A 26,582-nucleotide genomic window follows, 5' to 3' on the forward strand; every position below is an offset into this window, starting at 1 on the left:
GGGTCATTCCAGCCACAGTCGTTCGACCAACGGCGAAACTCTGTACAAAAAACTTCTGCAGGATTTCTACCCTGTCTGAGAGTGCGTAACTGACTCTCAGCGGATGCCTCTCTATCAGGGTCATCATACAAAAGCCCTAAAGACCCAAAAAAGGCGTCTACTGATAACAACGCCGGATCCTCTACTTTTAAACCGAATGCCCAGGTCTGAGGATCTCGCTGGAGCAAAGAAATAATAATTCCGACCCGCTGAGATTCAGTACCTGAGGAGATCGGTCTTAAACGAAAATAAAGTTTACAGGATTCTTTAAAATTAAAAAACTCCTTCCTATCACCAGAAAAACGGTCAGGCAAGTGCATTTTTGGTTCAGGGACTACCCTCGGGGAAGTTCGTAAAAGATCTTCCTGCGACTTCACCCGAAGGGAAAGATCCTGAAACATCTGAGTAAGTTCTTGAATCTGGCTGACTAGGAGCTGACCAGGATTTGGCCCTAAACCTGTGGGATTCATGAGGCCGATAACTCTTACAAAACTGAATAAGGAAAAAATTAAACCCAGTTTAATTTTAGGTTTTGGTATGGCCGGTAATAATGTTATGATTCCAGTACTCCTGACCGGAGGAGATCTCATGGCAATGGTCAGAGTACTGGAAGGGAATGCTGGTTATGGGAGCGGGAATAGAAAATAGCCCCTGGCGCCCTAACTCCGTTGTCTCGCCCGTGCTGTCAGAAATCCCCTGCGAGACTATGGTTGCTTGAGCCCATGGCAGCCGCGTTTGAAGGGCGGATTAAGTCTGCCCAACTCCAATGCCCCCTCAGGTCTTAATGGGAGACAAAGGGAAATCCGAGACAGGGTGATAACAAGGGGCCCTCTGACTAAACAACCAGGCCAGGGGCTACAAGCTAACTGACAAAACCTAAAGTATGTGCGGAAACCCGCCAGGGAAAAGGACAACCAAAATCCACTTGTCCAATACTCCTACCCGGCACCGCCGGATACCAGAGTGGACCTGTGGAAGCGGAACCCTCCGCAAAATGCACCAAAACATAAATAATAAATAATAAAGCGGACAAGCCGCAACACACGGCAAGGCCGTGACTCACGAACACCACTGGATGTTATAAGGTGATTAGTCAGGACTCCAGGAATTAGATGACAAACTTCCGAGTTCAGAGCTTCCAATACTGGAATGACCGGATACAGCAAGACTGGAACAGACTCTCAGCAAACAAAGACAGCATGCAGGAAGCTATTACCGGCGTCTGTGAGAAGCCCTGGGAGTGTATTTAACAAGGAGTCCTCCAATCAGCTGCCAAAAGGCTGATTAGAATAAATGTCGTGCAGCTGCCTTGCTGCCCGGCCAGAGAGCAGGAGAAAACATTAACCCTTAAAGCCTAGCAGCGGGGAACACGGTCCGCCAGTGGCGTCCCCGTTGCTAGGGTCCGTGCGGCTCAGCGCGCCCGGCGTCCAGCGTTGCCAGGGAGCCGGCGGCTGTTCGCGTACGGCGTCCCTGGTTGCTAGGCGCCGGGCCGCACCGACGAGCGGACCCCGGCGCCTAACATGTATGTGTATTATTTGAACTAAAAAAAGATAGACCGGTCATGTTTACTATTGAAATGACCAGATTAATGTGTGGATTCATTTGATACTTGTTATTAAGTTGTAGGACATTGCAATACGGAATTATGATTAAATGTATAAAAGCTAAAATCACTTTTATTAGAACAATAGACATTCCAAACAGGTAATGAACAGGAAACTCATGCCAGCCCCTTTGGACATCCCCAAGGCAGAACCTGTTCAGCATATACAAAGGGACTGGTGACTCATCGTGAACCCCTCCCCCAGAAACTAGATAACACATTGATCACACAGAAGCTCAGTGTTTTTTTTTTTTGGTCTCAGAGGATGATGGACTTGCTGCCAGTTCAGTTCCTGTATTTATTTACAGAGAGAGGGAGACATGAGATGCATTGGAGGGAATGGTAATTGTATCATTGGCATGTAACTGCATGTAACTGCATGTAACTGTATGTAACTGTATGTAACTTTATGTATTAACTGCTTATTGTGTGAGTTGTAATCATGTAACTATAGGTATACTGTACTTTGTAATATATATTGAATCCATATCCTTTTAATAACAAATATATACATCAATGAGCTTTGGAACTCAGATAATGTGTGGGTGTATTGTTTTCTCTTATGGGATGCAGTGTTTTGCGATGCATAGCGCACATTCATGGGATATGGTAATAAGAGGTGCAGGCATTTACAATATATATTAGAGCGGGCATTTTAAATATTTGTGAGAAATCAATTTGGCATTCTTAGATGTGGCTGGTCCGCGATATCACGTTCTTAATGATGCACTGTACAATATAAACGCAACGCTGTGGTCGATCAGCTTGTGATGGACGCATCCTAAAGCTGAGGAAAATCATCATATCCGTGTGTATTGTTGTGTTATTAGTAAGACGCTGATATGAAATTCAAGGGACAATGCGTTTCTCATAATATTTAAGATGCTAAAATGTATTTTTATTGTTGCAAAAAAAGGTTCAAATAAGTCATATTGTGTTTGATTCAGATTGGATTGCTTATCTGTTAAGTAGGGTTAAAAGTACATTTAAAAGTTGCTGCATAGCCTTGATATAGTTTTTATTTTTAACTCAGGCCTAAAATTTCTTCTGGTGCTTGTATGATGTGTGATTTCTTTGTGACAAAGGAAGCCGCATGGTCTGTCCTCCATTTTGGACTAACCACATGGCCTGTCCACCATTTTGTGTAACCCTCATGGATGTGGAAGGGGGAGGAGCAGCGGCCATTTTGGGAAGGTCATTTTCTAAAAGGCTGATTTTCACTGCTCAGAATAATCAGCTTTCCTTGGTCACATCAAACACCATTTATGAGTTACCAATGCATTTATTTAACCCATGCCATAGTCAATTACAAATAGTTTCAGCTGGGCCTAGTGAGAGTTAAGAGATGAATACTTGATGTAAGAATTACACACAGATATTAAAAAAAAAAATTCTTTTACCTCTAGGATTTAGTTAAAATCTGCTTGCTAGTTTAGGATAGCCATTGAAATGTTAATTAACCTGTCCCACTACCCTCTTGAACAGGCATATGAACCTCTGTTGATATGCAAATTAGAGACTTTGAAGGAAATGCATTCATTCAGTAGGTGTGTACTGTGTGCGGGTTCTATGAGAGTCGAGTGATATATATTATATAAATATATAATATATATAATATTATTATAATTATGTGTATATTTATATCAGTGTATGTTCTGCAAGATAGCTATCCAATCTGAATCATATCATTTAAATTATTGATTATTGCTAGATTCATTATAGATCTGTGTGAAATAGGATACATTTGTTGCTATATAGTTAAAACTGAAATAACAGTATTTTAAGGAAGTAAGCATAAAGACACAAACGCAGGTCTGCATAAAAGTTTATACAGAACAAGTTGTGTCTAGTGGGCAATAGTAATTAGTATTGTTCACATTTATACTTAGAGCTGTGTGATTTGTTTTATTGCGGACGCAGGGTTTTGTACACGTGTCTCGGACAAAGTAAAGGACTGCGCACACAGCATAAGAGACACGCACAGTCGCGTGTTTGCGCAAAGTGCGTAAGAATGCGGGCGCTGAGTACAAATTATACAATAGTGTCATTTAGTTCAAAGGTGGGATAGTAGACATTTAATACAATAGCATAACTATCAGATTTCAAAAGCAGGTTACTCTAAATTTAGTTTAAAAACTATATTGCCTCTGGGGTAAAGCTGCTTATCTGAATGAATCCAAATTTTCTGTACAGAAAAGACAAAGTGTACTTGAGTGAGCAAACGTAGGAGTGAGTGAAATTCGAACCCCGGAATTCGGGATCCCGTCGTTTGGTACATCAAGTGAGTGGAGGCTTGGTGGCGTGAGAAGGCTGACTCACGTTAGTATAAGGTTTAATACGCAAATCGTGAGGTGGTTTGTAGAGGAGCGTGATAGTGCATTGTATTGTGAAGTATTGAAGTAAAAAAGTTTTTTTGGTATTACGCTCTGGACTGAGGGTCCCAGTTTGTACAACGACCCATGGTCGTACGGCAGATAAGTAACAAGTACCTATACGCTGTGCGATTGGACCGCGCGTTTGTAGGTGTGATACATAGCGCAACGTGATATCCTTTTACGAGCTTTTGCGTAAAATCGCGGTATCATTAGCGCTATATAGAGCATACGCAAGCGTGATTTGTGTATAATAAAGTGCATAGGGAGTTTTCGCTGGTCTCTCTCAGGAAAATCTCCAACGACCGATACTTTACTGGAAAGGGTAAGTTATTCCTAAAAACTTCCAGTAAATATAGGTCAGATAGGGCCCTAGGTTGGGTACATTGCCTTCGCTATCGACAGTGTATGGTAGTACTGGCCAACGTGGGCGTGAGTGGGTGAAAGCGCTCTGAGAACTTTCACCGTCTATTCGTATTGTGCATTGGGGATTGCGTAAAAGGAAAAAGTCCGTGATGGGATCCAATTGCACAAGCGGTGGATGTTTTGTTTTGTAACCAAGGTTCAGGTTGATGAGCCGCGGCCCAAGGGGTCAGCGAGGTTTGTTATGTGTGGAAAATATGGTTCACACACGGAAGACTTTTTGTCTGAATGGGTACGTATGACTGACAAAGATAGGGTACCATTCCCTAAAGTGGGCAGCTTTGAACCAGAAATATTGCAGAACTTAAGGATAAGAATATGTCTGATAAAATCCCGAAAATAAAGGGTCAGACATACAAATTGTTTAAACCTGCGACAGCAAGAGGGGTTGGGGAGTTTGTTCCTAAGGTATTGCAGGTGGTATGTTTAACCAAAGTCATATAAGACAAGAATGGAAATATAAGAACTGTTTGAACTTGTAGCAACACTAAATAAGTAGGAAGAAAAAAAAAGAGAATGCAAGTACACCGCCATATTAGATGTGGAAGCAGTTACGGCCAGCATACAAACTATAGAAAATAATATAAATATGAAAAATATGACTGTAACCTATATATGTACTAATGAATGTTGAAGTTTTATTTAGGAGGAGAAGGTGACCTGATCGTTTTCAGCCATTTCTCATGCACCCAGAGGAGTATCCAACCGGTAAAAGAAGAGCAGTAGCCTGTGGGGGAAGTGGCTGAGACCAGTGGAACAGGTAAGTATGGTATCATTCGTGTACATATATAGTAAAACCCAAAAATAAAACAAAAAAAATCAAGAAAGTAACTTCAGAAATGGAGAAAAAACCTGTCCGCACATTAGTATTTGCCAGTAGGAAAGTGGACAGAGACAAGGTAACCCCAGGGTATTTCTTTCAGTTACCATATAAGAAGTATTCATTCCTAGTAATGCCCCTAGTAAAGATGAACTTGGAAATGTTTGTTGGACCATGTACAGACCCTTAATACGGGATGAGAAGGATTGAATGAAATACTTTGCATGACCTAAAAGTAGAGATGAGCGGGTTCGGTTCCTCTGAATCCGAACCCGCCCGAACTTCAGGTTTTTTACACGGGTCCGAGCAGGCTCGGATCTTCCCGCCTTGCTCGGCTAACCCGAGCGCGCCCGAACGTCATCATCACGCTGTCGGATTCTCGCGAGGCTCGGATTCTATCGCTAGACTCGGATTCTATATAAGGAGCCGCGCGTCGCCGCCATTTTCACACGTGCATTGAGAGTCATAGGGAGAGGACGTGGCTGGCGTCCTCTCCGTTTAGAGAAGAGAGAGACACAGTATTTTGGGGAGCATTATTAGGAGGAGTACTACTATACTGTATACTACTATACTACTTGCTGAAGTGATATTTATAGATTAGATATTGATAATAGATAGTGTGACTGTAAGTGTATTATCTGACTTGTGGGGGAGACACTGACAGTGGGGAGCAGTTAGAGTCTGAGAGCAGGACTCAGGAGTACATATAACGTACAGTGCACACTTTTGCTGCCAGAGTCAGTGCCACACTGCCATTGTTGTGACCACACTGACCACCAGTATAATAATATATTTTGTGATTGTCTGCTTAGGCCTCGGAGTACTAGTTGCAAGTTGCAACGTGACCTGAAGTGACCACCAGTTTAATAATCAATCACCACCAGTTTAATATATATATATATATATATATATAATTGTATATAATATATATATATAATATTGTATACCGCCTACCCGTGGTTTTTTTTTTTTTTCATTCTTCTTTATACATACTACTATAGTAGCTTACTGTAGCAGTCTGCAATGCTGTGCTGACCTGACAGTGTCCAGCAGGTCCGTCATCAGTCATTACATAATAAATATATATAGTACCTGTCCGGCTGCAGTACTAGTGATATTATATTGATTTCATCTCATTATCAATAATTTATCATCCAGTCTAGACTCTATATTAGCAGCAGACACAGTACGTTAGTCCACGGCTGTAGCTACCTCTGTGTCGGCACTCGGCAGTCCATCCATAATTGTATACCACCTACCCGTGGTTTTTTTTTTTTCTTTCTTCTTTGTACATACTACTATAGTATAGTAGCTTACTGTAGCAGTCTGCGGTGCTGCTGAGCTGACAGTGTCCAGCAGGTCCGTCATCAGTCATCATTACCTAATAAATATATTATCTACCTGTCCGGCTGCAGTACTAGTGATATTATATGTACATACATATATATATTGATTTCATCTCATTATCAATCATCCAGTCTATATTAGCAGCAGACACAGTACGTTAGTCCACGGCTGTAGCTACCTCTGTGTTGGCACTCGGCAGTCCATCCATAATTGTATACCACCTACCCGTGGTTTTTTTTTTTTCTTTCTTCTTTGTACATACTACTATAGAGTATAGTAGCTTACTGTAGCAGTCTGCGGTGCTGCTGAGCTGACAGTGTCCAGCAGGTCCGTCATCAGTCATCATTACCTAATAAATATATTATCTACCTGTCCGGCTGCAGTACTAGTGATATTATATATACATACATATATATATTGATTTCATCTCATTATCAATCATCCAGTCTATAATAGCAGCAGACACAGTACGTTAGTCCACGGCTGTAGCTACCTCTGTGTCGGCACTCGGCAGTCCATCCATAATTGTATACCACCTACCCGTGGTTTTTTTTTTTTTCTTCTTTGTACATGCTACTATAGTATAGTAGCTTACTGTAGCAGTCTGCAGTGCTGCTGAGCTGACAGTGTCCAGCAGGTCCGTCATCAGTCATCATTACCTAATAAATATATTATCTACCTGTCCGGCTGCAGTACTAGTGATATTATATATACATACATATATATATTGATTTCATCTCATTATCAATCATCCAGTCTATATTAGCAGCAGACACAGTACGGTAGTCCACGGCTGTAGCTACCTCTGTGTCGGCACTCGGCAGTCCATCCATAAGTATACTAGTATCCATCCATCTCCATTGTTTACCTGAGGTGCCTTTTAGTTGTGCCTATTAAAATATGGAGAACAAAAGTGTTGAGGTTCCAAAATTAGGGAAAGATCAAGATCCACTTCCACCTCGTGCTGAAGCTGCTGCCACTAGTCATGGCCGAGACGATGAAATGCCAGCAACGTCGTCTGCCAAGGCCGATGCCCAATGTCATAGTACAGAGCATGTCAAATCCAAAACACCAAATATCAGTAAAAAAAGGACTCCAAAACCTAAAATAAAATTGACGGAGGAGAAGCGTAAACTTGCCAATATGCCATTTACCACACGGAGTGGCAAGGAACGGCTGAGGCCCTGGCCTATGTTCATGGCTAGTGGTTCAGCTTCACATGAGGATGGAAGCACTCAGCCTCTCGCTAGAAAACTGAAAAGACTCAAGCTGGCAAAAGCACCGCAAAGAACTGTGCGTTCTTCGAAATCCCAAATCCACAAGGAGAGTCCAATTGTGTCGGTTGCGATGCCTGACCTTCCCAACACTGGACATGAAGAGCATGCGCCTTCCACCATTTGCACGCCCCCTGCAAGTGCTGGAAGGAGCACCCGCAGTCCAGTTCCTGATAGTCAGATTGAAGATGTCAGTGTTGAAGTACACCAGGATGAGGAGGATATGGGTGTTGCTGGCGCTGGGGAGGAAATTGACCAGGAGGATTCTGATGGTGAGGTGGTTTGTTTAAGTCAGGCACCCGGGGAGACACCTGTTGTCCGTGGGAGGAATATGGCCGTTGACATGCCTGGTGAAAATACCAAAAAAATCAGCTCTTCAGTGTGGAGGTATTTCAACAGAAAAGCGGACAACAGGTGTCAAGCCGTGTGTTGCCTTTGTCAAGCTGTAATAAGTAGGGGTAAGGACGTTAACCACCTCGGAACATCCTCCCTTATACGTCACCTGCAGCGCATTCATAATAAGTCAGTGACAAGTTCAAAAACTTTGGGTGACAGCGGAAGCAGTCCACTGACCAGTAAATCCCTTCCTCTTGTAACCAAGCTCACGCAAACCACCCCACCAACTCCCTCAGTGTCAATTTCCTCCTTCCCCAGGAATGCCAATAGTCCTGCAGGCCATGTCACTGGCAATTCTGACGATTCCTCTCCTGCCTGGGATTCCTCCGATGCATCCTTGCGTGTAACGCCTACTGCTGCTGGCGCTGCTGTTGTTGCTGCTGGGAGTCGATGGTCATCCCAGAGGGGAAGTCGGAAGACCACTTGTACTACTTCCAGTAAGCAATTGACTGTCCAACAGTCCTTTGCGAGGAAGATGAAATATCACAGCAGTCATCCTGCTGCAAAGCGGATAACTGAGGCCTTGACAACTATGTTGGTGTTAGACGTGCGTCCGGTATCCGCCGTTAGTTCACAGGGAACTACACAATTTCTTGAGGTAGTGTGCCCCCGTTACCAAATACCATCTAGGTTCCACTTCTCTAGGCAGGCGATACCGAAAATGTACACAGACCTCAGAAAAAGACTCACCAGTGTCCTAAAAAATGCAGCTGTACCCAATGTCCACTTAACCACGGACATGTGGACAAGTGGAGCAGGGCAGGGTCAGGACTATATGACTGTGACAGCCCACTGGGTAGATGTATGGACTCCCGCCGCAAGAACAGCAGCGGCGGCACCAGTAGCAGTATCTCGCAAACGCCAACTCTTTCCTAGGCAGGCTACGCTTTGTATCACCGCTTTCCAGAATACGCACACAGCTGAAAACCTCTTACGGCAACTGAGGAAGATCATCGCGGAATGGCTTACCCCAATTGGACTCTCCTGTGGATTTGTGGCATCGGACAACGCCAGCAATATTGTGTGTGCATTAAATATGGGCAAATTCCAGCACGTCCCATGTTTTGCACATACCTTGAATTTGGTGGTGCAGAATTTTTTAAAAAACGACAGGGGCGTGCAAGAGATGCTGTCGGTGGCCAGAAGAATTGCGGGACACTTTCGGCGTACAGGCACCACGTACAGAAGACTGGAGCACCACCAAAAACTACTGAACCTGCCCTGCCATCATCTGAAGCAAGAAGTGGTAACGAGGTGGAATTCAACCCTCTATATGCTTCAGAGGTTGGAGGAGCAGCAAAAGGCCATTCAAGCCTATACAATTGAGCACGATATAGGAGGTGGAATGCACCTGTCTCAAGCGCAGTGGAGAATGATTTCAACGTTGTGCAAGGTTCTGATGCCCTTTGAACTTGCCACACGTGAAGTCAGTTCAGACACTGCCAGCCTGAGTCAGGTCATTCCCCTCATCAGGCTTTTGCAGAAGAAGCTGGAGACATTGAAGGAGGAGCTAACACGGAGCGATTCCGCTAGGCATGTGGGACTTGTGGATGGAGCCCTTAATTCGCTTAACAAGGATTCACGGGTGGTCAATCTGTTGAAATCAGAGCACTACATTTTGGCCACCGTGCTCGATCCTAGATTTAAAGCCTACCTTGGATCTCTCTTTCCGGCAGACACAAGTCTGCTGGGGTTGAAAGACCTGCTGGTGAGAAAATTGTCAAGTCAAGCGGAACGCGACCTGTCAACATCTCCTCCTTCACATTCTCCCGCAACTGGGGGTGCGAGGAAAAGGCTCAGAATTCCGAGCCCACCCGCTGGCGGTGATGCAGGGCAGTCTGGAGCGACTGCTGATGCTGACATCTGGTCCGGACTGAAGGACCTGACAACGATTACGGACATGTCGTCTACTGTCACTGCATATGATTCTCTCACCATTGAAAGAATGGTGGAGGATTATATGAGTGACCGCATCCAAGTAGGCACGTCACACAGTCCGTACTTATACTGGCAGGAAAAAGAGGCAATTTGGAGGCCCTTGCACAAACTGGCTTTATTCTACCTAAGTTGCCCTCCCACAAGTGTGTACTCCGAAAGAGTGTTTAGTGCCGCCGCTCACCTTGTCAGCAATCGGCGTACGAGGTTACATCCAGAAAATGTGGAGAAGATGATGTTCATTAAAATGAATTATAATCAATTCCTCCGTGGAGACATTGACCAGCAGCAATTGCCTCCACAAAGTACACAGGGAGCTGAGATGGTGGATTCCAGTGGGGACGAATTGATAATCTGTGAGGAGGGGGATGTACACGGTGATATATCGGAGGATGATGATGAGGTGGACATCTTGCCTCTGTAGAGCCAGTTTGTGCAAGGAGAGATTAATTGCTTCTTTTTTGGTGGGGGTCCAAACCAACCCGTCATTTCAGTCACAGTCGTGTGGCAGACCCTGTCACTGAAATGATGGGTTGGTTAAAGTGTGCATGTCCTGTTTATACAACATAAGGGTGGGTGGGAGGGCCCAAGGACAATTCCATCTTGCACCTCTTTTTTCTTTAATTTTTCTTTGCGTCATGTGCTGTTTGTGGAATGTTTTTTGGAAGGGCCATCCTGCGTGACACTGCAGTGCCACTCCTAGATGGGCCCGGTGTTTGTGTCGGCCACTAGGGTCGCTTATCTTACTCACACAGCTACCTCATTGCGCCTCTTTTTTTCTTTGCGTCATGTGCTGTTTGGGGAGGGTTTTTTGGAAGGGCCATCCTGCGTGACACTGCAGTGCCACTCCTAGATGGGCCCGGTGTTTGTGTCGGCCACTAGGGTCGCTTATCTTACTCACACAGCTACCTCATTGCACCTCTTTTTTTCTTTGCATCATGTGCTGTTTGGGGAGGGTTTTTTGGAAGGGCCATCCTGCGTGACACTGCAGTGCCACTCCTAGATGGGCCCGGTGTTTGTGTCGGCCACTAGGGTCGCTTATCTTACTCACACAGCTACCTCATTGCGCCTCTTTTTTTCTTTGCGTCATGTGCTGTTTGGGGAGGGTTTTTTGGAAGGGCCATCCTGCGTGACACTGCAGTGCCACTCCTAGATGGGCACGGTGTTTGTGTCGGCCACTAGGGTCGCTTATCTTACTCACACAGCTACCTCATTGCGCCTCTTTTTTTCTTTGTGTCATGTGCTGTTTGGGGAGGGTTTTTTGGAAGGGCCATCCTGCGTGACACTGCAGTGCCACTCCTAGATGGGCCCGGTGTTTGTGTCGGCCACTAGGGTCGCTTATCTTACTCACACAGCTACCTCATTGCGCCTCTTTTTTTCTTTGCGTCATGTGCTGTTTGGGGAGGGTTTTTTGGAAGGGCCATCCTGCGTGACACTGCAGTGCCACTCCTAGATGGGCCCGGTGTTTGTGTCGGCCACTAGGGTCGCTTATCTTACTCACACAGCTACCTCATTGCGCCTCTTTTTTTCTTTGCGTCATGTGCTGTTTGGGGAGTGTTTTTTGGAAGGGCCATCCTGCGTGACACTGCAGTGCCACTCCTAGATGGGCCCGGTGTTTGTGTCGGCCACTAGGGTCGCTTATCTTACTCACACAGCTACCTCATTGCGCCTCTTTTTTTCTTTGCGTCATGTGCTGTTTGGGGAGGGTTTTTTGGAAGGGCCATCCTGCGTGACACTGCAGTGCCACTCCTAGATGGGCCCGGTGTTTGTGTCGGCCACTAGGGTCGCTTATCTTACTCACACAGCTACCTCATTGCGCCTCTTTTTTTCTTTGCGTCATGTGCTGTTTGGGGAGGGTTTTTTGGAAGGGCCATCCTGCGTGACACTGCAGTGCCACTCCTAGATGGGCACGGTGTTTGTGTCGGCCACTAGGGTCGCTTAGCTTAGTCATCCAGCGACCTAGGTGCAAATTTTAGGACTAAAAATAATATTGTGAGGTGTGAGGTATTCAGAATAGACTGAAAATGAGTGGAAATTATGGTTTTTGAGGTTAATATTACTTTGGGATCAAAATGACCCCCAAATTCTATGATTTAAGCTGTTTTTTAGTGTTTTTTAAAAAAAACACCCGAATCCAAAACACACCCGAATCCGACAAAAAAAATTCGGTGAGGTTTTGCCAAAACGCGGTCGAACCCAAAACACGGCCGCGGAACCGAACCCAAAACCAAAACACAAAACCCGAAAAATTTCAAGTGCACATCTCTACCTAAAAGCTTGTTAAAAAATGTTTTTTTGTTTTTGAAAAAGAAAACTCTCCATCTGGATGATATCACTGGTAAACACTAATTTGGCAAATAGGAGGTGGCTGTCTCTGTGCAAATGGACGGGCTCAATAAGGCATTGAGTGTCAGGGTGCAGACTTCTTTGCAAAATTGGAAAGGGGTCACAGTAGCTAATTTTAGATAGTGTGCTATTGAACATCACAAGAATAGTGCTAGGCGCAGAGAACAACAGGTGGAGAAGTTGAGGATGGTAAGTATACTGGCACATACAGGAAAGACCCATCAGTCCAAACCCCAGATCCCTAATGGTCAATAATATGTTACACTTGTAGGAAGCAAGGGCATTTTGCCAGAGATTGTAGGAGTAGTAGGACACATAGTCAATATAGATCCCCTAGACAGAAAACACAAGCCACATTATTAAACACATAGACGGGACCAAGGCACATATAGTAAGGAATCATAAGCCGTATTGAAAACACAGATTGGGTTAATGGGAAGAACAAAATAAATGCAACTTACTAATGTTACATTTCACTGTTCTAGATGCATGTCCATCACAGGTAGAGGAACTTATCTCACAGATACCGGGTTCCCTATGAACTTAGGATGGACAGGACACTGGATTGATGGCTGGGATAGTCCCAGTAGAGATAAGACACACAGAATTTTTTTTAAGGGGTATAGACCAAGCAGAGAATCGCTTCCCCATAGTGCCCAATCCAGTTGTCAAATTTTTATAAAATCTTCTCCACCTCTACAAACTCATCTGTCACCAACCTCTATTCTGTTTCTCTACAGTTTCCTCTTCATCTTTTGCGTTCACACAGGGTGGTACAATACATGGACCCAAGTACAGTTCAAACTCCACATGCCTAGGTCCTTCAGATTTCTGCCCGAACCCAGTATATCTCAACAGCACAATGACACCAGTATTACTGCAGTGTGCCTTGTCATGCACAAAGGGTGGAGAATGGGAATACTGGTGAAGGGAAATTTTGTATAGACACTGATATGCCTGTTGGTGAATGGCAAACCTAACATTTTCTTTTTCATTTTCTTCCTCTTTCTCTTCTCTAGAGATGTTTCTTTTTTTCTTTTTCTTTTTGAGTTATGCTCATGGTACTCTACATTGCAAACACACGATAGTTAAAATAAGATACAAAAAATTGTGTTCCCTGCAGGAAGAGGCAGTCTGGAGGACAAAAGGGTATGGCCAGGAGTCCTCAGGATGGTGGGCAGGTGGATGCGGTAAGCCAGTAGCCCCCAGAGCATGCCTTCCTAGTCTAGCTGAGGTGGCAGACGGTCTGACTCATCTAGGCAAAGAGGGTAGGTGCAGGCTGATGAGAGCCTACTGGTGTGCGCCAGGATTCTATTCTCATGCAGGTAAAGAGAGCAATGACCTGTCTTACTTGCTTGAGGAAGAATATTGGTAAAGCAATACCAAGAGAGCCATCCCATATCCCTCCTGCAGACGGATCTTTTCAGGAAATACAAATCGACTTCGTACAGTTAACACCCTTTAGGAATTATTGTTATGTATTGGTGTGCACTGATGTTTTCTCAAACTGGGTAGAGGCATTTCCTGCCACCACGGATGCTGCTGTGTTTACCACAAAGAAAAATTGTGCAGAAATTTGTGTGTAGATAATGGTACCCCTAGAAGTAGGAGCAAAGCTTGAAATTGTACTATTGTAATCATAGATACTGCCACTAGTATTATGTAGCTTCGGAACCACTCCCAGATCTTCACTCGACGAATCACCCTCTTCGAAATTTGTTTTTGTTTTGGTATTTGTGTCTTTTTGGGTTGTTTTTGGAAGACAACCTCATGTCATGATTGATCCGCACAATGATCAGAAATACACTAATGAGGTGACAGTACAGTACTTTATTGAGATGAGCCAGCATTTGAGAACTTGACAAAAGAACTTGAAACTGTTGATTGCTGGTATGCCAAATGCTAACTGTCTTGATTGTGAACCTAGAGACTGTGTGATTGTTCTTACGCTCAGGTTGCCTAATAGACAGGTGGGAAGGACCATACCAAGATTTGTTGACAGCACTAAAGGTCGTCGAAAGAGAGACTTGGGTCCACTCGTCCCACTGCAAGACGGTCACTGACCCGGAGAGAACTCGTGACAAAGTAGTTTATTGCTCACATTCATTGAGTTTGTGTGTTCAAAGAGCAAGGTGGAGAGCAAAGTGAACTGTGTGTTCCAAGTGAACTGTGTGTCCAAAGAGCAAGGCAAAGAGAACCTCGTATCACCGGAGACTCTGTTCCGCGACGACTGAGAGGCGGCACTGTTGGACACTACCTGAGCGTACTAAAGGACTGCAGAAAGACCAGTCATTGTAATTGATTTGTTATGAACAAGAGTTGTTTTGTTCTATTTCTCTTTTCTCTCTTTCCCGCTGACAAACATTTTCTTTCAGGATATTCTATTTTTGCGAGGTTTTTTTTTTATGAGGAGTCGAGTGTGGGACTGGAACTGGTTCTGTAGGAAGGAGTGATTTCCTTATAGGACCGCAGGATTAGCCGATCAGTTTGTTAAAGTCAGAGAAAAATCAAAGTTCTAGTAGTTATGGAGTTCAGACGTAATCAGGAACAGTCAGACAATGGCTATTCATACATTGCAGATAAAGAGCTCATTAATATATGTGAAAGAAAGGTTTATGAGTGGCTCTCCCCGAACTCTGAAGGTTTATGTTATTTAGGAAGGACACTACTTATAACCCTTGTTCAATGATTAAACAAACCTAGCATACATTCCAGAAATGGAAACAATGTTCAGAAAATGATAGGAATATATAGATCATGAAAATTTTATATGTCACTTTCACGATTTGTTTGTGTCTTCTTCATCATCTACCCAGCAGAACCTCAATCGAATCCAAACATCAGTGTACAAGGACGTAGGTACATGTATGTGTGAAATGTTCATCGCAAATCAGACATTATAGGCCAAAGCACTGTCCCAGCCTACTCTATAGGTTGAATGTTGTCCCACACCCAACCAGTGGTCCCGTGACCGCCGAGTGCATATAGAGGATGTCTCGTCCTCCTCCCTGTCTTCCCTAAATATAGTCAAGTGTCTGATTTGCAAAATGCATACATACTTGTGTCTAGGTCACCGATTATGGTATGAAATATTTTTTCTTATGTTAATAATTGATGGCAGTTATTGTTTACTGCCAAAGGGTGGACTGTCGAAGTGAAAAAAAATATTACATAAAGAGAACATACAAACTACACACATATAAGTCGCTATACTTGCAAATACGCGCAGCGAGCACAGCAATATATGGTAACACACGCATTTACACGGACATGCCACAGAGATGGATTCGACACTTATCTCATACAGTACATAATTATAATAATATCAAGCGCCAGACATCATGATGGTTTAGAATTGTATATGATGGAGTGGTGTCATGTATGTGTATTATTTGAACGAAACAAGATAGACCAGTCATGTTTACTATTGAAACGACCAAATTAATGTGTGGATTCATTTGATACTTGTTATTAAGTTGTAGGACATTGCAACACGGAATTATGATTAAATGTATAAAAGCTAAAATCACTTTTATTAGAACAATAGATATTCCAAACAGGTAATGAACAGGAAACTCAGGCCAGCCCCTTTGGACATCTCCAAGGCTGAACCTGTTCAGCATATACAAAGGGACTGGTGACTCATCGTGAACCCCTCCCCCAGAAACTAGATAACACATTGATCACACAGAAGCTCAGTGCTTTTTTGGTCTCAGAGGATGATGGACTTGCTGCCAGTACAGTTCCTGTATTTATTTACAGAGAGCGGGAGACATAAGATGCATTGGAGGGAATGGTAATTGTATCACTGGCATGTAACTGCATGTAACTGTATGTAACTGTATGTAACTTTATGTATTAACTGCTTATTGTGTGAGTTGTAATCATGTAACTATAGGTATACTGCACTTTGTAATATATATTGAATCCATATCCTTTTAATAACAAATATATACATCAATGAGCTTTGGAACTCAGATAATGTGTGGGTGTATTGTTTTCTCTTATGGGATGCAGTGTTTTGCGATGTATAGCGCACATTCATGGGATATGGTAATAAGAGGTGCAGGCATTTACAATATATATTAGAGCGGGCATTTTAAATATTTGTGAGAAATCAATTTGGCATTCTTACTGGCTACTGGCTGTGGACTACAGCTAAACCGGACTGGCTACCAGCTGAAGAGATGCTGCTGGACCGGACTGGCTACCTGCTGAGGAATACAGCTTGACCGGACTGGCTACCAGCTGAGGATATGCAGGACCAGACTGGTTACTGGCTGAGGATAAAGCTGGACCAGACTGGTTACCGGCTGAAGCATAGGCTGAACCAGACTGATTACCAGCTAAAGTATAAGCTGGACCTGACTGGTTACCGGCTGAAGCATAAGCTGGGTCGGATGAAGTGTAAACTGGACCTGACACTGCTGCACAGGAGATGAAATGCAGGTTCACTTGTCACACACACAATGTATCTAGTTGCACAGACCCAGAATGCTGCAGCTAGACTTCCTTTAAACCTCTTGCTGGGCTGTGATTGGCTGCAGGGTAACTGGCTGGCTGGACTGAGACTTAGGTTGGTGAAGTGGAGATCAGCTGGAAATCATGGAATGCAGCAATGTCAGAGCATATCATAGACTGCACTCAGTAGCTTGAAAAAACCTCAGGCACACAAATAGTTAACAACTGGTCAGAGAACATTGCTGCAATCTGGATTCTATGCACCTGTGCAATCAGCCTGGGAAGGTGCTGCAGTTTGGAAACTAGTATGCACAGCAGATACTGGCGACCCCAGAAACCCCTGCAGAGGATCATCACAGATTGCTGGACGCCGGAGCCACCTTGTCAGAGGACACAACGGACCACATGCCACACCCGCCGTGACACTGGTGAGTGTTTAGGACGCCAATGCTGGTTGCGCATTCTGACACACTTGAGCAATGCTCAAATAAGAATAGTGGGCGTCGCAGGGATTGCCCAGGCCAGCGCACTGAAGTATACAAGAGGAATGCTTACACTCCTATTTGCATATTTTCACAATTGACAATCTGTGAGTACTCGCAGCCGCATATGATCTGCATGCACCTCTGAATCAGGCCCTCCTGCACAGGACATCGTGTGAAAGTTACTCATGAGATCTTCAGGGATAAGAGTTTTCTGTAGGGTTCCATGGTGGACATTCCGAGTTGTTCGCTCGTTGCCGTTTTTCGCAACGCAGCGATAAGGTGGAAAATACGCATGCGCATGGTACACAGCATGCATGCGCTAAGTAATTTAACACAAAACTTTGTCGATTTACACAAGCTCGAGGGACGGTTTTTCATTGCTCGAGTGATCGTAGTATGATTGACAGGAAGTGAGTGTTTCTGGCCGGAAACTGCCCGTTTTCAGGGAGTGTGCTAAAAAACGCAGGAGTGCCAGGTAAAAATGCAGGAGTGGCTGGAGAAACGGGGGAGTGGCTGGCCGAACGCAGGGTGTGTTTGTGACATCAAACCAGGAACTAAACGGACTGAGGTGATCGCAATCTAGGAGTAGGTCTGGAGCTACTCAGGAACTGCAGGGCATTATTTATTAGCAGTTCTGCTAATCTTTCGTTCGCTATTCTGCTAAGCTAAGATACACTCCCAGAGGGCGGCGGCCTAGCTAAAAGCAGCTAGCGAGCCAACAACTCGGAATGAGGGCCCATAAGTGAAAATATGATGTAATGTGAGGTTATGCTATGTCTAATTAGAGCAGAGAGGGAGTGTACAGTATATAGACGTACTTCATAAATCAATGTCCAGCCTGTTACTTTAAGCAGGATTATAACACAGGAATATGTGATATTCTAGGCATTAATTTGTGTGGAAAATTAGTGATAATGCAGGAGATATGCTTCATTCTATGAACATACCATATTCTCTCTAATACTGAAGCAATAGAGGGGTTGTTGGGCTTTCAGAAGCATAAAACAATTTGACACTTTGAAATAGCATTTCATATGTGCCAGTGTAGTTTCTGTATGGTTTCTGTATGGGTTTAGTAGCTGCAGCATCGTCTCCTCTTGTTTCTTCTGTGGCCGGCTCTTCCTTCTCTTTATTTATTTTAGTAGGTCTTCTTTTCTCCCTCTCTGTTCCTAGGCGGCATTTTGAAATTGGCCTTGAGTGCGAGCCAATCACGGCTTGCATACTGGCAGCCAATCATCGCAGGTGCTAAATTCAAAGTGCTGCCGCTTCATGGCACCAGTACAGGAGCTGTGACCAGTGCATAATTTAAACAAACACCACAGCTGCTTGTTGACCAGAGTGAGCAGCAGACACACTGTCGCTGTCCCAGCACTGGCCACCGAAGTGAAGTGCTGGTGTGACATAACATGTCATACTAACACACCCTTTAGGGAGATCCGGTCAGGAAATATTGACACCGGAATCTGGCACAGCTCAGCACCCCAAATGTCATCACAAACCCAGCATCCCAACCCCCCGACCCCCCGAACAAGACACTGCCTGGCTGCCGGATAGCTAACCCACATGAAGGGAAGGGGGGGGGGTACCCTCCCATTCACCGTCCCTCTAGCATTTTTTATGCCCCCCCCCCCCCCAAATATGACAGAGGAACAGGTGCTGGGGAGGGGGAGCACTTACCTCCAGATCCGTGTGGTTACTTGACCTTTACAAAGTCAGCTGCCGCAGTGTGCTATGCCAAGCGCTGTCCTAGCCGGCTCTTCACTGATGCATTACTGAGAGGAGGCTGGCAGACCAGTGCTGGCGACTCATGGAGGGAGTGACTCAGTCCTCTGGGAGTTGGCTCAGCTAATTATTCAGCTGCACTGATTGTGCAGTGCATCTGGTGGGGGAAGCTGATTATGCACTGATTGTTAATAATACAGTATATTAACATACTGTAGATTCAGTGTTATGTTGATATATTATTAATAACCAATTATTGCATACTAGTTACTGAATATGCACATTACTTCTGGCCAGTGGCGGATCCAGGGGGGGGGGGGCACTCGGGCCGTGCCCCCCCTGTTATTTGTGGCCTCCGTCCCCCGTCCGTCCCCCCCCCGCTTGTGTCACTGAGACACGCTGCCGCTCAGTCCGGCGGCAGCATGTCTCAGCTGTCAGAACGTGAGCGCGGCTATGTCTGGCGGTGTGGAGCGGACTTCAAACCAGCCGCTGGTTCGTGAGCCAATCAGAGCTCGCGGACCGGCAGCCAATCAGGAGCCGCCGCTGCCAGTCCACGCTCTCCTCCTGACACCCTCAGAGCCGGGCGGAGAAGCAGCAGCAATAGCAGCAGCGGTAAGCAGCTGCAGCACTGCTGTGGGGGCATTTGTATACCTGATGTGGGGGCATTTGTATACCTGCTGTGGCGGCATTTGTATACCTGGCACTGTGGGGCATTTGTATACCTGGCACTGTGGGGGCAATTGTTTACCTGGCACTGTGGGGGCAATTGTTTACCTGGCACTGTGAGGGCATTTGTATACCTGACACTGTGGGGGCATTTTTGGATCTGGCACTGTAGGGGCATTTTTGGATCTGGCACTGTGGGGGCATTACTACTGGAGGCTAAACTACAAGGGGTGCATAACTACAGGGGCTAAACTACAATGGGGCAAACTACAGGGGGGCATTACTACTGGTGGCTAAACTACAAGCAGGCAAACTACTGGGGGCATTACCACTGGGAGGCTAAACTAAAGGGGGGGTAAACTACTGGGGTCATAACTGCAGAGGCATTACCACTGGGGGCATAACTACTAGGGCGCTAAATGACTGCCGGCATTACTACCAGTGACGTGCGGTGGGGTGAGGCAGGTGAGGCAGAGCCTTTCCTGTCATACTGACGTTTGCACCAGAGTTTTTACTGTACAAAGTATATGTAAAATACAAAGAATATGTTTGAAATATCTTCTTTGTATTATCCTAATCACTTTTATAGCCAAAACTCTGGAGTAAAAAGTCTAAGGCAGTGCCTCACCTTGCAATCTTTTCCGCACCTCTCAGATCAAAACTCACAAAATTTCCAGGGGTTTATACTGCTGCACATGTGTATAATGCCCAGATGTACCCTTTGGCTCATACATTGTGTGTAAATCGGGCTCTGGGGCCAGCTAGTGCCTCCTGAGCTATTTAGCTCACCGCACGTCCCTGATTACTACAGGCAACATTACTACTGGGGGCAATACGGGCATTGCATAAGGGGCACCACTACTATGGGGTCTATATAAGGGGCACTACCAGTACAGTGGACATTGCATAATGAGCGCTACAACTGTGGGCATTGTATAAGAAGCGCCACCTCACATGCACCGAAGTCGCACGCAAATGTACTTGCCCCTTCCATGGTGCCCCCCCTATCATTTTCTTCTGGATCCGCCCCTGCTTCTGGCTGAGGAGAGAAATCTTAACAGCCATGAAACACATATCATTCAGTCACAATCACACTGAGCAGGAACAGTGAGTACTGAGCTGAGAGCACTGTACCGCAGGGGCTCCACCTCCTACAGGCTAGTGCATGAATCAGATCCGTCCACTGAGTCACTGAGTCTTACACAGTGTACAACTGTCTCGACTCACTGGCAGACTCAGGAATCAGGATGAATAAATCAGGCACAGCAGCACAGCACTCACTGACTGGTGAGTCGTGACTGGTCCCTCGTCCCTCCCACTGGGTGTCACTTGGTATTGCCGCCGGCCAATCACAGCTAAAGACACACAGCAGAAGACACTGACTGAAGGACACACTGAGTTTCCTCCCTCTGGCTGAGAGAGGCTACTGCTGCAGCTGTCTCGACTCATTAAACTGTGAGTGACTTGAATCATTCATACTTCCTGATGATTCGAGTCACTGTGTTGACCATGTGCAGTGCACATGGTTTTGCCCAATTGCTATCAAAAATCCTGCTGCGATCAACTTGGAATTACCCCCAATATTTCTTGCATTAGTCAAGTGGAGAAAAACTATTCTTCCAAACTGGAATGAGTTTGGGGAGTAACTGATATGATATCGACTCTGCAGATGTTGTGGTACCAAATTTTCAGAGCTCTATTCTTGTTCTGTTCTGTTTAATGTTTCCAGTCCTATCTTGGGGCAGAACCGAGAGTGAATAACTAAAGCTGAAACTGAATTGATGACTTCAGATTCAATGGCAGCCCATATTCTAGTGCTGTGAAGTGAATGCAAAAGTGCACATCGGCCAAGTGAGTCTGTAAAATAGAGCTGTAGGCTGGGGAGTCGGAGGATGTCCTGACAGATGTGCAGTCACCTAGATAAATTGGCTCCTTGAGGGCTTCTGCTGGTACAGATGTGTCCTCATACATCTTTGATGCAGTTGCACCAAACAGCTCATCTTGGCAAACTAGGTCCTGTGAGCAGTGGTGCAAGTAGAAATATTTTCTTAGTGGTACTGAGTGTCGGGAAAATGGGCGTGGTCATGTGTTGTGAGGGGGTGTGGCCACATGCTGCTAGTGGCAGTGGTAATGCCTCCAGTATAATAGAAATATATATAGTGCTACCTCCAGTATAATAGAAATATATAGTAATGCCCCCAATTTAACAACAATATATAGTAATGCCTCCATTATAACAGGAAAATACAGCCACTGCCACACTCCCAGTAACCCTGACAAAGTGGGGGGAGCCGTCATGTTGCCAAGCACCATGGTCTTGTTGCTTTGTGGCACATTATAATTGTGGTAATGGCAAAGTGTGTGGCAGGTGGTACTAAGTACCTGCTGCCAAATTCTTATGGGTACTCCGTACCCGAGCGTACACGCATACTTGCACCGCTGCCTGTGAGACTCTGCTAGCATCGGGCATAATTTTTATCAGAAATGTGTCTGATTCACAACATGATGCAACCAGGACACCCCAGGAGACTGTGCTAATTATTTTGATATGCTACACTTGTATATCTGTGTGCGACTGAGTCTCTAAATCTACATACAAAGGGCCTAATTCAGTAAGGATAGCAAATTCTGCTAATTAGCAGAATTTGCTATCCTTTGGATTGCATGCTGGGGGCTGCCTATCGCAGGGCAAGGCCGCCCAGCATGCTGCCAGCCGCCCCCCCTCCCCCTCCTTCAACAAGCAGAAATTGCGATTGTATCACAATTTCTGCTTGTTAGCAGATATAGAGGAAGCCTCCTGCCGGTGCAGCTTAGCTGTGCCCGCAGGAGACCCACCGCCATCTTCCCAATCGCAGCGGTTGCGTGTGAGATCATGCAGCTGCCGTGATCACACCCCAGTTCGGCCATCTCCGCCCCCCCATTCGCACTGCACCGCCCCCGCAATGCTCCGTCGGATCGTTGCCTGCCCCCTGCCCCGTGACCACGGCAGGGGCGATCGCATTTTGTGCGGCCCCCCTGGGCACTGCGCATGCGCCTGAATCTTTTTCTCAATAATTATGATTGGATCGCACACTGCGATCCAACCTGAATTAGGCCCAGAGTGCTACGATGCTGTGACCGTGGCCTTTTTCCATGTCAAATTCCTTTATGCTTCATATACATACACACGTGTCACATGTCATATTAATCAGCAGTCTATTTGCCAAACTGAGATGCCCGACGCTAGCCGAGTTGCACGTGACCTGCCAGCTGACTCACAAAAAGGCATCTACTGCTGTGTGATGTATTGAGGCTAGACGTATGAGGACACATACAGAAGTCTCGGCAGTACATTTATCTTGACTGCATCAGTATAACCAGTCAATAAAATGAGAAACAAGTTCCTGCTACGAGGATCCACAGTTATATTTCTTAGTAGTGCTGTGTAGTTTTTCATGTATAATTGACTGGCTTAAGCACTGTCCCAAGAAATGTAAGTTTGTGGCTGTATCCTGGGAAATTAAAGTTTGCATCAGTTTATTCCCTTCAGGTGACCACTTAACATTTGTGATTTCTGTCTTTTCCAAACTGATCTGAGACTCTGCCACATCCATGGTATCTCTAGTAGGAGAAAAACTAGGTTTTGAAATGAGATAGTGGCATCATCACTGTCAGCAGTATGTCATGTAGGACGCACTTTGTGCCACGCGGCCAACTTTTTTTCCAGAGATGTCTTGTTGGTGCTAAATTTAGATGTAATAGACTCCAGCATTAAAGGGGAGAATATTTAATATTTGTTGTAATATTTATTTTATGTTCATCCGCTTATTCCCTATTAACTGCTTGAGTAAAGTAAAATTTTTACTTTGATTTATGGCATCACACTAAAATATGCTTAAAAATACTGTTTGTACCTCAATTTACAGTCTCTCCGTGCTGTTTATATTAGTTCTATGTAAATGTATTGTAAAAATTTTACAAGTAAGCTCTGCTAGTTATATATTAAAAAAGTATATATTTTTTAGTAGCAAAAAGGGGCAATTGTGTCAGAATCAGTAATGGGCTGAGCCATGGCTACTGGTCTCCTGAGCTCAGGCTCTGCTGATCTTTCCACTGCAAGGCTAGTTGCCTATTGAACTGCAAATAGCATCTCTCCTATCGTTGGCTGCCTCTTTCTCTGTCTCTGGATATTGCTCTGGCCTACAGCCCTGACCTGGGCCCGTTACTAAATTTATTGTTGCCCACTGTGTGCCCTGACCTCAGATTGAATACTGTATTCTGCTATTGCCCCCTGACTGCCCTGATACTGTATTTTGATTTGCCTCCTACCTTGTCCATCTGCATTCATAACCTGGGGCCTAATTTATATCTGATTGCAGCAACAAATTTGCTAGCTAAAGGGCAAAACAATGTGCACTGCAGGAGGGGCAGATATAACATGTGCAGAGAGAGTTATGGCCCATACACACGGTGAGATTCGGGCTATGCCCAATTCTCACTATGCGACAGGGGCTAGGTCGGCATCGCAAGCACATAATGAGTGTTCTAGCGATACTGACTATGTGCGATTTTGGCTAAGTGTGTTCTATAGAGATAGTCAAAATTGACTTGCCCGCACAGTCTATCTAGTCTTGCGATGCCGACTGGATGGGACCGCGCATCGGCACTAACTTTTCTTACGATTTTTTGTCAAATTCGTAAGAAAATATCTCACCGTGTGGACACACCATTAGATTTGGGTGTGGTGTGTTCAAACTGAAATCTAAATTGCAGTGTAAAAATAAAGCAGTCAGTATTCACCCTGCACAGAAACAATATAACCCACCCAAATCTAACTCTCTCTGCACATGTTATATCTGCCCCACTTGCAGTGCACATGGTTTTGCCCATTAGCTAACAAATTTGCTGCTGCGATCAGATCTGAATTACCCCCTTGGTATGGGATGAAGTTATCTAACCTTGCGGGATCGCTGCGCTTGCAACGCTGCGGGCTCACCACAGTTTTTATTCCCACTCTTTGGGTGTTGTGGACACCCACGAGTGGGAATAGTCCCTGTTAGTCGGCATGCCGACTGTCAGGATTTGGATCATGAGTGATGTGAGGGTCGGTAATGTGACGCCAAGCCCGCCTCCGGCGGCATTCTGAGGCCAGAATCCCAGCGTCAGGATGCTGACCGCCAGGATCCCGGCCGCCGGTAAACAATACCCAACCCCCTGGTACATCTATTCCAGTAATATGGGGAGCTACTACCATATGCCTGCCCCAATTAGTGTACCATCCATCAAGTTCATTCCATGACAATCTCGGGAAGCAGGACTAAAGACTTTATAATATCTCCACAGGTATTACCCTAACAAATTGCCTATAAGGAAAAGACACAGTAGGCAATGTATTGTTTGGAGAGGACAGAATATAAAGCTGTGTTGTTGTATTGTGATATAATAAACTTCAGTATTTTACCTATATCAATATCCTGTTCCATCCTACTTATTTGGGTTCAAATCATGTTTGAATGGGATCCGGTCACAATCCCGACAGTTGGGATCCCAGCAGTCAAAATACCAACGCCGGAATACAAACACTGCTCGGAATGCCAGAACCAGCATCAGGAATGGGATCACAATCCCAACACCAGCATCCCAACAACCAGGATCCCGAATGAGTGACAGCCAGAGAGTTAAGCCGCAGGGGGAGTGTTAGGTGTGGATAGGCTGCAGGGGGGAGATGGGGGTTTAGGTTCAGGCACCACCGGGGAGGGTTATGGTTAGGCTGCGGGGGGGGGTGAAGAGTTAGGATTACACTGCGGTAAGGGAGGGTTAGGGTTAGGGGGGAGGGTTAGTATACTTACCCAACCCTGTCAGGATTCTAACCATCGGGATGCCGCTGTCAGTATTCTGACCTCAGGCATCCTGAATGCCGGCAGTACAGCCCCAACCCATTTCATTATCATTTTTGAGAGGTCCCTTAACTTCTGTCAGCTATAAACTGTTATACAACAAAAACATTTACTAAAACTTACTAGGTGTCTGATATTTGACATGGAGACAAGGTTTTACAGTCCAGTAAACAGCAATGGCTTGTGGAGCTGAAGAAGAAGAGATGCATTCCTGTTTGTTTGATATTAATATATTACTTTGTTCTAGCATTTATTTATCTTGTGTAAATAGAAGAAACACTGCAATTGTGTAAATAGAAGAAAAAAGAGAAAACCTGACGCCAATTAAATTTCCAGTGCGATCTTCTGATTGCCTGCTGCTTCCAACAGCATTGAGGATACCCCCCCCCCCTCCCCCCCAAAAAAAAGATAAAAGAAAAAAGAAAAATTTGACTGATAAACAAATAAGGAAGCAGTAGTAATACAAAAAATGCATTATCCTATATAATTGGTTAAATAAATCACAACATTTATCTTGTGTATTTGATAACTTACATATTTGTATTTATTTGTTACATTGGAAAATAATTAAATGTGAGCGATATAAAAAAAAAGGATTGGGTCAGAGTAGTTTTTCATCTGTATGTTTTCTGTGTCTATTTCATAGCACACAGACAGCACCATGGAGAGCGGCAGAATGATGTAATAAGGGGCTAATTCAGTAAGGATAGCAAATTCTGCTAATCAGCAGAATTTGCTATCCTTTTGCACGCATGCGGGGGGCCGCCCAGCGCTGGGCAAGGCCGTCCAGCATGCTGACCGGTGCCTCCCCCCCTGC

Source organism: Pseudophryne corroboree, chromosome 4 (assembly GCF_028390025.1).
Source record: "Pseudophryne corroboree isolate aPseCor3 chromosome 4, aPseCor3.hap2, whole genome shotgun sequence".
In the NCBI taxonomy this organism is placed as follows: Eukaryota; Metazoa; Chordata; class Amphibia; order Anura; family Myobatrachidae; genus Pseudophryne; species Pseudophryne corroboree.